Below are 15,476 nucleotides of genomic sequence, written 5' to 3'. Positions count from 1 at the left end.
GCCGTAATAGGTACTGCCCATTTCCGATATGGGGGAGTGTTTGCTTTGAAGCCCGCTCAGGCGGCCCTAATTGTGGGCCCCGCCCTTCGGTGGCTGTGGGAGAAGCGTCGCGAGATCGCCTTTGGCCGTCCCCGGCGGCGCCATCTTTGTACCTGGCGAGCGACGGCGCCCGACGGGAACCCTGAGGCCGGCGTTTCGCTCGCCAAGCTCTCCCCGAGACCGGATCCAGGAAATACTAGGCGGGCCTCGGTGGGAGGGACGCACTGAGGGAGGAGGGAGGAAAGGAAAGGGGGCGGTGGCGGCGGCGGCGGCGGCGTCTCCTCTCCGGATCCGGGCTCTGCGCGGTGCGCACCCGAGGGGGGTCGGGCGGGGTAGCGGCGCCGGCCCGGACCCCCCGCAGGAGCAGGCTGCGGGCGGGAGGGCTAGCCAGCGGCGGCGGCGGCGGCGGCGGACGCGGAGCAGTGGGTGTCGGGTGAGTGTCCGCGAGGAGGCCCGGCACCTGCCCTGGCTGGGGTGTCGGGGGCGGCCCCGGGGTCGTCCCGGTGACCCGGCGCCCGGGTGATTGGCGTGCGCGCGAATGTGGGCGTCCCGGGGCTCGGCTCGGCTCGGGGCTGCGACGGACACTGGGAACTGCGGGGCTGCGGGAGGTCTGCGCAGGGCCGGGCGTGCCCGCCCCAGACGCCCCGGGAGGCCGAGGAGAGTGGGAGTGGCCGGGGGCCTCGGTTAGCCTTAGCCCCCCGATGGAGGGGATGTTCTTACTCGCCAGAACCTGGACGTTGCGAAGAGAGAACCAACGTGGACGGACTTCACGCCTCAGCAAGGCGTTTGGCGATGAGGACTTAGCAGCATCCAGGTTGGGGCTTTTGAGGGTGTTGATAGAGAAGGGGAAGGTTAGTAGTAATGGTAATAATTGTTCTAAAAGAGATTTGCAGATGATTGTTGGCAGGTGTGGAGCAAGGAGAAAACATTGCCTGTGTTCTTTTAAAGAAGATCACACAAGCAAGCAGTCCTCTGAGGTCCAGCAGTTTATAGTCATTCACACTTGGAGTTCTATAGTTTAGTACTGCCTGCCAGCTCATTAAAGTGCGTAAAAGCAGGATTTGGGGGAGGGATGGGGAGACAAGGTGTGTTACAAAGTAAGCTGCATGTAAAGTCAAAAGTTCATGCTGTTGGTGAAAAGCATATGTTTTTACTAAACGTAATTGCAGTTGCTTAAGAAAACTCGTCACCTTTGTCCCAGACAGCTTGTCAATTCCATGTGTTCTTAAGTGATGTTTGTCCATCACAGTAATTTTGGCATGTGGTGTATATACTTCTGGTTTGTAAAAGAACAAGAATGAGTGGGAAAGAACAATTTGACAAACAGCTTCTTGTGCACACTTTTTCATTTTGGAAGGGTAAGAGGATTTACTTTATTTCTTTGCAAATGTTTTGCAGTAGTATATAAGAACATTTATAAGAAGAAACGTTTCGATCAAGAAAGGGCTCCTGAGACGGGGATTTCGTTTTTTCAGTATTATATTACAAAGGGCATCATCACCCATGATAAATTTTGTGATGGTGTCTTTTTATGAATATTGAAAGATTGCAAGCATATACACCTACATAATTTTAAATTAGTATGTGATACGAAGTTTTTCAATCTTAGCCAGCACCGCCACCCCCATTTCCTTACAACTGGCTTAATTCAAGGTAAGACTAGTGAAGGTAAATACTAAATGTGTGATTTTCATCTTACAATTTGACAGAACGTAATCTGTGTTCTGTCACTCTGAATTTTCTTCTATGTATTTATTTGACACAGTCTTCTGGAAATTATAGATACCACACTCTTTACAGTTTGTGTTGGGGGGATGAGGGAGCTAACATCGGGTATATTCAAGCACTGGGCTAGGTGGGTTTTGTGCAATTGCATTTAGTCCTCATAGCTACCCTGTGCTAAAGATATTGTTACGCTGTTGTACAGATAATGACTCTAACCTTCAGTATTCCTCAGTAAGTTTCCTAAGAAGGTCAGATAGCTGGTAAATTGCAGAGCTAGAACTCAAACTTAAGTGTCTTACTCTAGAATATGTGTTTTTCTGTGCTCTGAGTAAATGTATGTGCTGACTGATAAAAATTTTATGAAAACAGAAAATTTTGTTACAAAGAAACCTTTCAATTCTGTTGATAATCTTGAAAGCTTTCAGTGTCCTTGGCTAAAGATAATCTCAAGCTTTTTCTTCTTTTCAGATGTGTACATTTTCTAGTCAGAGGTAACATTTTAGCAGAAGTGGGCTGATTATAAGGATTCCTAAGTATCTGGTAGTGACCTATGTGAAATTCACATGGTTTCAGTAACTTTGCCTTCCAGTTTCAGCATGCCCAAGGTACTTCAAAGATAAAATATTTTGTCTATTCTGGTCCTGAAAACTTTTTCAAACTGCATTATTAAAATAAAATACTAACTATTTATAGGGTTCTGAATTTGCTTTATCATAGCTTGGACGCATACACACATACCCACCCACCTACCTTCTCCAACAAGTGGAGTACCTGATAACAGACACTGTTTTCTTCTCTTTAATTTAGTGCAGAAGTTTTGGACCCAATTGGTAGTTTGCAGAAAATATAGCAACTGTTCTGGGATCCAACATAATGTTCTATGGGGCTAGGGAGTGAAAGACCTTCCAGGTTCCCAGGCAGGATCTGAGATGTTGGTGAACCACCAGGAACATCTTGACAGTGCATGGCCCTTGGTCACTTTTTGTCCCCGACTGATTTCTGCTCTTGCATCTTTGATGTGCTGCTGAGCTTGACATCTTGGCCATTACCTCTGCCCAAGAGTGAGTTCAACTGTAACAGTAGTTAATGAAATTTTTAAAAAAATATGCTAAGGCTGTCTGGTATTCATCCTCCAGTGGGTCATTTGGTTAGGTTTACCTGTTAAATTATCCCTGCCTGGAAGTTCTGGAAAAGTTACAGAATTTGGGGTTTGCTGTTTCATCTTTTAAGAAGTAAATTGTTAGGGGGCTTTTAGGTAAGTACCCATGGCTCATGGATACATGGGCATTAGAGGCCAGAGGAAAAAAGCCAAATGTTCCTTGAGACTCACCTGAGTGTGGTTATGTTATGTGGAGTTTGGAGCTTTCCTTGAAAGAATACCTTGGAGTCCTGATGGGCAATGTTTGGTCAAAATGAGCAAGTTTCTCATTGTAGTTGTACTTCCAAGAAACAGTTAAATATACTTCCTTATTTGTGAAATAACTGCTCATGGCATTTGGGCTATTGGGGTGAAAAACTTGACAGGTGATAATGTAACTGAGTGAGTTCTCACCAGGTAAATAAAAGAACCTTTCTGAAATGATTTGTATGGCCACTATATAAAGACAAGATACCAGGAAATTGTCTCCTAAGTATGTAGAAGTTGATTTTCATACTTTATACATAATAAACCTCAATTTATTACCATGGTCACAAATAATCATTTGTCTCGCCACACTGATGTCTTTTGGCAAGTGGATGCTGACAAGTAGGGCAGTGCAACTCCTCTAAGTCTGCTACCCTTCTCCGAATCCCGGTGCTCTGGGAGATCAAAAACTGGACAAGACCCCTTGATCCATTCCTTTCTTGAAAAGGAGAATGAGAATAGCTGCAGAGAAGGAGGCAGTGTCAAGACCCTTGCCAAGGTTTCTCTTTTTCCTTCCCTCTTCCAAGTGTTAAGGAGGAAGGTTTGTAACAGCCCATCTGCTGGTGGAGCAGGCCTTGTTTCCTCGCCCTCTTCGGCAGCCCACTCCAACCCCCACAGTTTTTCCTCCTTTTAGCTGCCATCCCACCCTTCATCCTTTCCCAGGTAGGTCTTGCTGCCTTCATTCCACCCTTGCTCTGCCGTTTATCCTCCTACCTCTGAATCCTAATACACTGCCGGCTGCCCTGCTTCCTGCCTGTCCTCCTGCTCTGCCTTGGTCATGGAAGCCTGTGCCCATGGTCCTAGGGGAGCTCAGACTCCCAGTTAGGGGAGGGAAGAATTCTTGTCTTCTTCCAGGGCTGAGTGGGGTGCGGTTAGTTGTTTTTATTCTAAGTTGAAAGCTGAATGGGTTTCCCCACAGACACATTGCCCATATAGGTTCAGTATTTGATTATACTTCTATAACCTTATTTGTGGGTGTTTAAGCTTTTGTGAGCTGGTTTGGAAACTGGTACATAGAACTTTATTTCCAGGGAAGGCAAGTTCTGAGATTCAAATGGATGATTTAAAAATCAGATTGTTCTCCAGAAGTTGTTGGGGGTTGTGAAGTTTTTGTTAATTCGTGGGATGGTAGGGAGCACACCTTTAGCTATCCAAAATTAGATGTGTTATGTCGATCAGATGGCTCTTCTTGGAGATAAACTGATAGCATTTTTAAACTGCCAGTGAAGCATTCCTGAATATAAGTACATGTTTTGAAATACAGTTGAAGTTCAGTCCATCTCAGGTTAATGTTTCTTCTTACAGCAGATGTTACAGTGTTGTGGGAAGAACAGAGTTCTGCTTTGTCATAAAAGGAGTATCTTGTTCTCCCTATTTCTTGCTTCTGTTTTAAAACTTTTCAAGGGTATTGGAACCCTTGCAGTTATTTTACCCTAGTTCACTTAATGGTAAACATGGCCAGGATATTTGTTTTACCTGAAGATTTAAAAATAAAGTTTTATTAGTCTGTTGTTGAAGTTACATGCTGTCACCACTGCTTGTAATGTTCAAACAAATAAGTGAGGGATTTCAAAGCGGTTAAAGCAAAGTAAACTACATTTTAAATTTGTTCTCCATAACTGTGTTCAGTCTTAGCTTGGTTGAAGAACATATTCCTAATAAAAGGCAAAGTTGGTCTTTTTTTGTCTCTAAACCCATTGTGTTTTAAAAATGCATTTGAGTAAGCACTCTTTATTTTAAGAATTTACCCAATTATGTAATTATACACAGAATGCAGTGGTTAAAAATATCTCTAGGGGTAAAATGCTCAAATGTTCAAATCTTACTTCTGACACTAACTAGCTCTGTGATCTTGGGCATGTTGCTTAATCTGTGACCTGTTTCCTCATTTTTGAAATTGGGATAGTTTAATAGCTAACTTCATTGGATTTTTGTGAGGATTAAATGAGCTAGCAGACATATATAGTATTTAGAACATGCCTAACAGTGGTAAATGCTCAAAAAGAGTTCTTGTTCCTACTACATTGTCATTATCATTATTACTACTATTACTATAGATGTCTTATATATAAATTCAGTAGTAATTTTTTAATGCAAACCTTATGGGAGGCCAGGGAGGGCAATATATTCATTGCTGGGCACATCCAAAAATGGCCCTAGTGCAGGAAATCCATAAAATACTGAGCTAATTTTTTTTTGTGACACCATTATTATGTTAGGTATAAGGAACTGTGCCACTTTGATGTATGAGCAAAACTGGATTATTTGAATAACCACGGTGCCTTTTATTATGACATCTACAAGGCCAGAGTTTGTGTAGAGGGAGCTACAGTTTCTAAATGGTCCATTTGTAAGGCTTTCTTTTTGGAAATCAGCACCATTTTCCCACAGAAATAATGTCACATAAGGCCTTCAGATACCCAGGCCAGCCCAACATATCTGAATTTGAAGACTGATAGTACTGTAAAAACTGACTTCTATGTATAATAGTGTCTCAACAAGAATATGCACTGAGTGCATCAAGTACTGAAAGATTATGAACACAATCTTGAATATAGGGGTGGTGGAGTCACATTCCTCCACGATCCTAGCAAAGACTCCCAAGCCTTGGGCAGAGGGCTTTCTTCTCTGGTGGAGGCTAAGGACAGGGTGAGTAGTGGGACCTGGTCTCTAGAAGGCAGGAGCTTTTCCCAGGCTAGGCTCCTCTGTAGGCTGTATAGTCTAGTGAGTGGTTGCCCTCCAATCTCTTTCCCATCACAGAACTTCTCATCTGTAAAATGTAGATGTAAGTACTGCCTACCTTACAGGGTTCTTGGGAGGGTTAAATGTGTTAAAGATACAGAGCACTTAAAACAGCACTTGGCCCAGGGGTGAGTGCATAAGGAATGTTATATATTTATTGTTAAGCTTTACTGTTTTAGGACCTCTGTAATATCCCTCTCTCCTTGGCTGTTCCTTGCCCATATCTGTTGTGCTTAAATAGGATTGTTCTCCCTTTCCACTGAAAAATGGTTTCATGGCTTTTCATTTTCATCCCTGCCTAAAGTAAGCATCTTCCCCACTCCCCCCTAACCCCCACAGGCTTTTCTGGGGTTAATTTTGTTTAGTAATATTGGAGATATAGGTAGCATTTAAAGAGTCCCTTCTGTGAACCTGCCCCATCACCTAATCACCTATTTAGGCCTTGTGGGGATTGAGTTAGAATTGAGGTACAGTCTTGACTTTTGGCAGTTCTTGCTAAAACATTTCTTTTTAAATAAGCTTTTTATTTTGGAATAATTGTAGATTCACAGAAAAGTTGCAGAGATAGTATGGCATTCTTCTACACCCTTCACCCATATAAATATAACTATGGTACATTTGTCAAAAATAACTGTAATAGTTGTACATTAGTACTAGCTAAACTGCAGTTTTATTTGATTCCACCAGTTTTCCCACTGAGATCCTTTTTCTATTCCAGGATCTATTCCAGGATACCATTTTGCGTTTAGTTGTTAAGTCATTTTTTAATTGTTTGAATTTATATTATTGAAACCTCCAGATAAGTTTCTGTGGCCATAAAACCATTTTCTGATTTAAGTTTTCTGCAGGTCCTCAAAAGTCCAGGTGTTTCCCCTGGGGAGGGCAAGTCTAGGGATTCATTTTGGCACTGAACTTTACAGTATGAAATAAAAGGAGAGAAACCTATGATAGGGGAAAGAATGCTATGGTGATAAGGGCAGAGACGAAAGCATTTTTATAATTTAAACATATATTTTCACAGGACTAAATGGGTTGATATATGTTCTGTTCAGTTTTAATGGATTTAGCTTCAAAATGACAGCTCATTCTTCCTTTTAAAAGTGCTAAAGTTATAGAGAAAGCATACTTTTTCCATATTGGATATAGAAGCTAACTGGACTGAATTGGAAAAATTAATTTAATACTTGTGATTGATTTAATAAGAAATTAATTTAAGTTAGTACAGTAATATATTGCCACTAATTTAGCACACTTGTTTGTTTATATGTATTGGTTTCAGTTTGTAGTCATGCTTCATTCTTTTTGTCTTTTTCAGGGGCACCATATGTTGTAGGTGCTATTATCATTCTAAATTGTCACACATGCCTTAAGTTTGATGTCAGAGGCATCATTTAGAGTAAACATAAAGTTATCAGTTAGGTTGCACATCATGAATTACTTTTAGAAAGTCTTATCTTTTCTGCCCCAGAAATAGCTTTTGGCTATTAGTTATATGTGAAAAAGAAATTACTTTTGAGTTGGTAATGTTTGGATAAAAATGTTTCAGTTGATACAGTGTGTATTGAGGGACACTGCCTGTAAACAAATTCTCTTGGTGGCTGGAAATCCCCTAGAATTTACAGAAAAGTGGGAGAGGGGTGAACTTAATTAAATAACTTCAGTTGTTCTACTTACTGAGAGATGCTTAAGACCTTGGACAAATCACCCAACTTCAAAAGACCTTGGTTTCTTCATTTGTAATATTAGGAGACATGACTAGATGTGTGAATCTGTTAGTTCATTTCGGACATTTGAAAGATCCTCTTACTTAATAAAAACCTGTTAAGATCAAGTTGCTTGTCTTATATCTTCATAAATCAACACCAGACACTAAATCTAGATATAAACCAATTAATCTTTTTGGGTTCAAGTAGTTTCAAACCAATGTTACTGTAAATTTGAGAGTCACTAGTTGGTTTGACATCTCAGTGAATACTTTTTTGGTAATCAGGGTGTTGTCTAATACCTGCTTTTTTAGTTTTTGTTAGTTATTTGGTTTCTGTGCTTTGATGTGAAGCAGTGGACCTCTAACATTTTTGCTCTCATATCCCCTAGCCAATTTTGAAAAATAGTTGCTCCTTCACATTTAAAAAATAATTTATTGTTTAATATATATATGGAAAGTACGTATCAGTAGTGACCAGCTCAATGAATTGTCACCAACTGAGCACACTTGTGTACCAGTACCCAGATCAAGAAAAGTGAATGTTACCAGCCACTTAGAAGCCCCTTTGTGTGCCTTTCTGATCACTTACCACCCTATCCTCTCAGCCATTTCCCTGACTTTTAATATCACAGATTAGTTTTGCCTACTTTTGTACTTTACAAATGGAATCTCACTATATTCTCCTGGGCAATGTGAATTTGAGATTTATGTATATGTTACATGTAGTTGTAGACTGTTCTTTCCATTATTGTATATCCTACTGTGTGAATACATCACTAGGTATTCTGCTATTGACACATACGTTTGTATATCTTAGTTTTTGGAGAATGTCTGTGACCTTGGAGTAGACAAAGATTTCTTAAACAGGACTTTTTCAATGATAAGTATTTCTTCCGAGTTTTGACTAGAGAAAGAATGGGAGAACTAGTTTATTTTAATATGGACATCTAAAAAAATTATTTTTTAATTTTTAATTTTGGTATCATTAATCTACAATTACATGAAGGACAGTATGTTTACTAGGCTCACCCCTTCACCAAGTCCCCCCCACATCCTCATTCACAGTCACTGTCCATCAAAATAGTAAGATGCTGTAAAATCACTACTTTTCTTCTCTGTGTTGTACAGCCCTCCCCGTGCCTCCCCAACACTATACATGCTAATCATAATGCCCCCTTTCTTTTCTTCCCTCCCATATCCCTCCCTTCCCACCCGTCCTCCCCAGTCCCTTTCCCTTTGGTAACTATTAGTTCATTCTTGGGTTCTGTACTTCTGCTGCTGTTTTGTTCCTTCAGTTTTCTTTTGTTCTTATACTCCACGTATGAGTGAAATCATTTGGTACTTGTCTTTCTCAGCCTGGCTTATTTCACTGAGCATAATACCCTCTAGCTCCATCCATGTTATTGTGAATGGTAGGATTTGTTTTTTTCTTATGGCTGAGTAATATTCCATTGTGTATATGTACCACATCTTCTTTATCCATTCATCTACTGATGGACATTTAGGTTGCTTCCATATCTTGGCTATTGTAAATAGTGCAGCGATAAACATAGGGGTACATCTGCCTTTTTCAAACTGGAGTGCTGCATTCTTAGGGTAAATTCCTAGAAGTGGAATTCCTGGGTCAAATGGTATTTCTATTTTGAGCATTTTGAGGAACCTCCATACTGCTTTCCACAATGGTTGAACTAATTGACATTCCCACCAGCAGCGTAGGAGGGTTCCCCTTTCTCCACAACCTTGCCAACATTTGTTGTTGTTTGTCTTTTGGATGGTAGCCATCCTTACTGGTGTGAGATGATATCTCATTGTGGTTTTAATTTGCGTTTCTCTGATGACAAGCGATGTGGAGCATCTTTTTATGTGTCTGTTGGCCATCTGAATTTCTTTAGAGAACTGTCTATTGAGCTCCTCTGCCCATTTTTTAAATGGATTATTTGCTTTTTGTTTGTTGAGGTGTGTGTGCTCTTTATATATTTTGGATGTCAACCCTTTATCGGATCTGTCATTTATGAATATATTCTCCCATACTGTAGGATACCTTTTTGTTCTATTGATGTTGTCCTTTGCTGTACAGAAGCTTTTCAGCTTGATATAGTCCCATTTGTTCATTTTTGCATTTGTTTCCCGTTTCTGGGGAGATATGTTCAAGAAGAGGTCACTCATGTTTATGTCTAAGAGATTTTTGCCTATGTTTTTTTCTAAGAGTTTTATGGTTTCATGACTTACATTCAAGTCTTTGATCCATTTCAAATTTACTTTTGTGTATGGGGTTAGACAGTGATCCAGTTTTATTCTCCTACATGTAGCTGTCCACTTTTGCCAGCACTATCTGTTGAAGAGACTGTCATTTCGCAATTGTATGTCCATGGCCCCTTTATCGAATATTAGTTGGCCATATATGTTTGGGTTAATGTTTGGAGTCTCTATTCTGTTCCATTGGTCTGTGGCTCTGTTCTTGTGCCAGTACCAAATTGTCTTGACTGCTGTGGCTTTGTAGTAGAGCTTGAAGTTGGGGAGTGAGATCCCCCCCACTTTATTCTTCCTTCTCAGGATTGCTTTAGCTATTCGGGGTCTTTGATGTTTCCATATGAATTTTTGAACAATTTGTTCCAGTTCATTGAAGAAAGCTGTTGGTAATTTGATAGGGATTGCATCGAATCTGTATATTGCTTTGGGCAGGATGGCCATTTTGACTATATTAATTCTTCCTAGTCAAGAGCATGGGATGAGTTTCCATTTGTTAGTGACCTCTTTAATTTCTCTTAAGAGTATCTTATAGTTTTCAGGGTATAGGTCTTTCACTTCCTTGGTTAGGTTTATTCCTAGGTATTTTATTCTTTTTGATGCAATTGTGAATGGAGTTCTTCTCCTGATTTCTCTTTCTATTGGTTCATTGTTAGTGTATAGGAAAGCCACAGATTTCTGTGTGTTAATTTTGTATCCTGCAACTTTGCTGAATTCCGATATTAGCTCTAGTAGTTTTGGAGTGGAGTCTTTAGGGTTTTTTATGTACAATATCATGTCATCTGCAAATAGTGACAGTTTAACTTCTTCTTTACCAATCTGGATTCCTTGTATTTCTTTGTTTTGTCTAATTGCCGTGGCTAGGACCTCCAGTACTATGTTAAATAACAGTGGGGAGAGTGGGCATCCCTGTCTTGTTCCCTATCGCAGAGGAAAAGCTTTCAGCTTCTCGCTGTTCAGTATGATGTTGGCTGTGGGTTTATCATATATGGCCTTTATTATGTTGAGGTACTTGCCCTCTATTCCCATTTTGTTGAGAGTTTTTATCATGAATGGATGTTGAATTTTATCGAATGCTTTTTCAGCATCTATGGAGATGATCATGTGGTTTTTGTCTTTCTTTTTGTTGATGTGGTGGATGATGTTGATGGACTTTTGAATGTTGTACCGTCCTTGCATCCCTGGGATGAATCCCACTTGGTCATGGTGTACGATCCTTTTGATGTATTTTTGAATTTGGTTTGCTAATATTTTGTTGAGTATTTTTGCATCTACGTTCATCAGGGATATTGGTCTGTAGTTTTCTTTTTTGGTGGGGTCTTTGCCTGGTTTTGGTATTAGGGTGATATTGGCTTCATAGAATGAGTTTGGGAGTATTCCCTCCTCTTGTATTTTTTGGAAAACTTTAAGGAGAATGGGTATTATGTCTTCTCTGTATGTCTGATAAAATTCCTAAGTAAATCCATCGGGCCTGGGGGTTTCGTTCTTGGGTAGTTTTATGATTACCACCTCAATTTCGTTGCTGGTAATTGGTCTGTTTAGATTTTCTGTTTCTTTCTGGGTCAGTCTTGGAAGGTTGTATTTTTCTAGGAATATGTCCATTTCTCCTAGGTTTTCCAGCTTGTTAGCATATAGGTTTTCATAGTATACTCTAATAATTCTTTGTCTTTCTGTGGGGTCCGTCGTGATTTTTCCTTTCTCGTTTCTGATTCTGTTGATGTGTGTTGACTCTCTTTTTCTCTTAATAAGTCTGGCTAGAGGCTTATCTATTTTGTTTATTTTCTCGAAGAACCAGCTCTTGGTTTCATTGATTTTTTTCTATTGTTTTATTCTTCTCAATTTTATTTATCTCTTCTCTGATCTTTATTATGTCCCTCCTTCTGCCGACCTTAGGCCTCATTTGTTCTTCTTTTTCCAATTTCGATAATTGTGACATTAGACTATTCATTTGGGATTGTTTTTCCTTCTTTAAATATGTGTGGATTGCTATATACTTTCCTCTTAAGACTGCTTTTGCTGCGTCCCACAGAAGTTGGGGCTTTGTGTTGTTGTTGTCATTTGTTTCCATATATTGCTGGAAATCCATTTTAATTTGGTTGTTGATCCATTGATTATTTAGGAGCATGTTGTTAAGCCTCCATGTGTTTGTGGGCCTTTTTGCTTTCTTTGTACAATTTATTTCTATTTTTATACCTTTGTCTGAAAAGTTGGTTGGTAGGATTTCAATCTTTTTAAATTTACTGAGGCTCTTTTTGTGGCCTAGTATGTGGTCTATTCTGGAGAATGTTCCATGTGCACTTGAGAAGAATGTGTATCCTGTTGCTTTTGGCTGTAGAGTTCTGTAGATGTCTATTAGGTCCATCTGTTCTAGTGTATTGTTCAGTGCCTTTGTGTCCTTACTTATTTTCTGTGTGGTAGATCTGTCCTTTGGCGTGAGTGGTGTGTTAAAATCTCCCAAAATGAATGCATTGCATTCTATTTCCTCCTTTAGTTCTGTTAGTATTTGTTTCACATATGCTGGTGCTCCTGTGTTGGGTGCATATATATTTAGAATGGTTATATCCTGTTGTTGGACTGAACCCTTTATCATTATGTAATGTCCTTCTTTATCTTTTGTTACTTTATTTTGAAGTCTATTTTGTCTGATACTAGTATTGCAACACCTGCTTTTTTCTCTCTGTTGTTTGCATGAAATATCTTTTTCCATCCCTTGACTTTAAGTCTGTGCATGTCTTTGGGTTTGAGGTGAGTCTCTTGTAAGCAGCATATGGATGGGTCTTCCTTTTTTATCCATTCTGTTACTCTGTCTTTTGATTGGTGCATTCAGTCCATTTACATTTAGGGTGATTATTGAAAGATATGTACTTATTGCCATTGCAGGCTTTAAGTTTGTGGTTACCAAAGGTTCAAGGTTGGCTTCTTTACTGTCTTACTGTCTAAGTTAACTTGCTTATTGAGCTATTATAAAAATGGTCTGATGATTCTTTATTTCTCTCCCTTCTTATTCCTCCTCCTCCCTTCTTCATATGTTGGGTGTTTTGTTCTGTGCTCTTTTTAGGAGTGCTCCCATCTAGAGCAGTCCCTGTAAGATGTCCTGTAGAGGTGGTTTGTGGGAGGCAAATTCCCTCAACTTTTGCTTGTCTGGGAATTGTTTAATCCCTCCTTCATATTTAAATGATAATCGTGCTGGATACAGTAATCTTGGTTGGAGTGCCTTCTGTTTCATTGCATTAAGTATATCATGCCATTCTCTTCTGGCCTGTAGGGTTTCTGTTGAGAAGTCTGATGATAGCCTGATGGGTTTTCCTTTGTAGGTGACCTTTTTTTTCTCTCTGGCTGCCTTTAATACTTTGTCCTTGTCTTTGATCTTTGCCATTTTAATTATTATGTGTCTTGGTGTTGCCCTCGTTGGATCCCTTGTCATGGGAGTTCTGTGTACCTCTGTGGTCTGAGAGGCCATTTCCTCCCCTAGTTTGCAGAAGTTTTCAGCAATTATTTCTTCAAAGACACTTTCTATCCCTTTTTCTCTCTCTTCTTCTTCTGGTACCCCTATTATTTGGATATTGTTCCTTTTCGATTGGTCACTCAGTTCTCTTAAAATTCTTTCATTCCTGGAGATCCTTTTATCTCTCTCTGCATCAGCTTCTCTGCATTCCTGTTCTCTGTTTTCTAGTCCATTAATGGTCTCTTGCATCTCATCCATTCTGTTTTGAATTCCTTCCAGAGCTTGTTTTATTTTTGTATTCTCTCCCTCCTTAGTTCTTGCATATTTCTCTGCAAGTCCATCAGCATGGTTATGACTTTTGTTTTGAATTCTTTTTCAGGAAGACCGGTTAAATCTATCTCCCCAGGTTCCTTCTCAGGGGAAGATGTAGAAGATGTCAAAGCTGTCTGGGTTAGTCTTGTGTGGATCAAATATTTTTGCCTTTTCATGTTGATAGGTGCAATGGTGAGCTATTGACTTTATGTCAGCTGGGAAAGCCAAGGCTTTCCACTTGCTCCTGGCCTTTCTTTACTGGGACAACTGCGACCCCTAGTGGCTTGTGTTGGGCAATTGCGTGTAGACTGGGTCTCTGTATCTTGCCCGGCCGGTATGTAGGAAGCTCCCTTGCTGTGGGCGTGGCCAGCCTCAGGCTGCTTCTCTGCTATGGCGAGGCCCCAGAGGGGTAATGGACGGGGGGCTGTTTGGCTGTTTACCTCCATGAGGGGTCTCAGAGCTGTTGCCCAGGGGGTTAGTGCGCCTGGAGTTCCCTGGAATTTCCAGCTGCTGGACTGTGACCCGGGATGCATCCATCCAGCTGTGACGTCCCTGTCCCTTTAAGACTTTCAAAAAGCACTCGCTTTTCTTTGTCACAGGGGCACCGGCTTCGGGACCTGCTCAAAGGTCTTGCTGTCCTGTTTCCCTAGTTTCCAGCCCCCCACGCATGCACTGTGTCTGCGTCAGCACTCTGGTGCGGATGGCTAGGGCTGGGTGTTGAGCAGTCCTGGGCTCCCTCTCCCTCCACGCTCCGACTCCTCTCCTCCCGCCAGGAGCTGGGGGGAGGGGCGCTTGGGTCCCGCCGGGCCGGGGCTTGTATCTTACCCCCTTCGCAAGGCGCTGGGTTCTCGCAGGTGTGGATGTAGTCTGGCTGTTGTCCTGTGTCTTCTGGTCTCTCTTTTAGGATTAGTTGTATTTCTTGTATTTTCAAAAATATATATGTGGAGGCGGAGGCAAGATGGCGGCGTGAGTAGGACAGTGGGAATCTCCTCTCAAAAACATATATATTTTTGAAAATACAACAAAAACAACTAAAAAGTTTTTAAGTGTTAATGTATAGTAAAACTTTTACTTTGTAAATCCCAGGGAAAGTGTCAGTATTTATAACTAAATCTTCTTCTAGGTGCTTTCCGTAACTACTTTGGGTGGAATTCCTTAAAAAAAAGTGTCTTGTATTTACTGCCTTGTCTATTTTGACTTGCTGATTTGTAGAAGTTTTTTATTGTGTGTTAGAAATGAGCCCTTGCTGGTTGCAAGGGCATGCTTTTTCATTTTTAATGTGTCTTTTGGTAAACCAAAGTTCTTAATTTTAATGTAGTCTGATTTATAGGTATTCTCCTTTATTTTAAACTAGGTATCAGGTTCAGTTTAAAATATCCTTCCCTATCCCAAGGTCTTGAAGATAGTCTCTCTCATCTTCCAGAAGCTTTGTTGTTTTGGCTTTCACATATAGATCTAGCAACTACCAAAACTTGATTATTATGTGCTTTGTATGAGGAAGGGGACAGTATAATTTTTTTTCCCACATGGATAGATTGTCATCCTAACACACTGTTTTTTCCCTACTGTTGTTGGAAATCAAATATCCCTATGTCTGTGGTTCTGTTTCTCAGCTGTCTTTTCTGTTCCGTTGATCCTTGCACTGATACCATACTGTCTTCTTTAATACAGCTTTATCATAAATCATGATGTTCAGTAGAATAAGGTCTTTGACCTAGTTGTCCTTTGAGAGTATCTTGGCTCTCATTGGCCATTTTCACATTTATATGAATTTTTAGTGTCATCTTGTCACTTTTTACACAACACAAACACACACACACACAACCTGTATGGATTTTGATTGGTTTTGCATGCAG

General features: G+C 40.5%; 1 protein-coding gene across 6 annotated transcripts in view; it reads left to right on the top strand.

The window, feature by feature from the left end:
* The first annotated feature begins 238 nt into the window (after positions 1-238).
* Positions 239-15,476, top strand: part of TAB3 (TGF-beta activated kinase 1 (MAP3K7) binding protein 3) — a 73,888-nt gene continuing 58,650 nt past the window's right edge. For 4 of the 6 annotated variants that reach the window (XM_036917964.2, XM_036917960.2, XM_057496163.1 and 1 more), the window contains exon 1: positions 255-472. The gene's annotated coding sequence lies outside the window, so the exon portion shown is untranslated. The other 2 variants (XM_057496164.1, XM_036917962.2) reach the window with 2 other exon arrangements.

The sequence above is a fragment of the Manis pentadactyla genome, chromosome X (assembly GCF_030020395.1).
Source record: "Manis pentadactyla isolate mManPen7 chromosome X, mManPen7.hap1, whole genome shotgun sequence".
In the NCBI taxonomy this organism is placed as follows: Eukaryota; Metazoa; Chordata; class Mammalia; order Pholidota; family Manidae; genus Manis; species Manis pentadactyla.
This window is presented reverse-complemented; position numbering and strand designations above follow the sequence as displayed.